Consider the following 1,019-nt stretch of genomic DNA (forward strand, 5'->3'; position numbering starts at 1 on the left):
GCATTTAGCTCCAGAAGTCCCAGGTTCAATTCTGCCAGCCAACAAGTGTTGGTGCTACACACTCTCTACCACAAATATGTAGATATTCCATATACAGGCAGCTCATATCTTGCTAAAGGCTCCCAAGAGCTGAGGAAGGGCTAGACTACATTCCATCCCTGGGCATATACGGAAGTCACAAAGGGATTTTAATCTTAGCATCCCAACCCCATCTTCCATTTGCACAGCAATAGAGCAGTCCCTTGGCTCAAGACAGCACATGGATTGCTATCTTCTTGCAGCCCCAAAGAGGCACATCATCCCATAGGGGACCAAAAGGGGTGGTAAGGAAGCAGAGATATGGCTAGCCAGTTGTAGAGAGTGGGCCATGCTGCACCATGTACTTGTCCTGGGAGAATAAATGTGGGATTTTACATCAACTGGCCATAACACTGTAGGAGTCTTTTCTTTACACTTTATAGTAACATACCAAGGATAATACATTATAAAACATTCATAGATAATGAACAGATGTTTCAATAAATGATTAAGCAGCTGGTCCCATGGTGTAATGGTTAGCACTCTGGACTTTGAATCCAGCGATCTGAGTTCAAATGTCAGTGGGACCAGGCGAGATATCTCAGTGGTTTGAGCATTAGCCTACTAAACCCAGGGTTGTAAATTCAATTCTTGAGGGCCCTTTAGGGAACTGAGGTAAAAATCTGTCTTGGGATTAATCCTGCTTTGAGCATGGGGTTGGACTAAATGACCTCCTGAGGTCCCTTCCAACCCTGAGATTCTATAATTGTCCAAGAGATCAGTAGTCTGCTTATAACCATCTATAATAGCTTTTACTGATGCACTTACAACCTTCTATTACACATTATACTCTTGTCTGTAACTTGCTTATCACATCTATTCATTCCCTTGGAAGAGTGGACTCACCACTGGCACACCCACTTGTGGCTGGGTGTAACATAGGAGCACATACCTCTCTATGCCCCCTGCCGACGGTCCCACTGGTCCCACAGCAGTCTGCC

General features: G+C 44.7%; 1 non-coding gene across 1 annotated transcript; it reads left to right on the top strand.

Annotated features, from left to right (window-relative positions):
- The first annotated feature begins 536 nt into the window (after positions 1-536).
- TRNAQ-UUG (transfer RNA glutamine (anticodon UUG)) lies at positions 537-608 on the top strand. The gene has a single exon. It is a non-coding gene; the product is annotated as a tRNA-Gln (tRNA).
- Positions 609-1,019: the final 411 nt, after the last annotated feature.

The sequence above is a fragment of the Malaclemys terrapin genome, chromosome 1 (genome assembly GCF_027887155.1).
Source record: "Malaclemys terrapin pileata isolate rMalTer1 chromosome 1, rMalTer1.hap1, whole genome shotgun sequence".
Taxonomy (NCBI): Eukaryota; Metazoa; Chordata; order Testudines; family Emydidae; genus Malaclemys; species Malaclemys terrapin.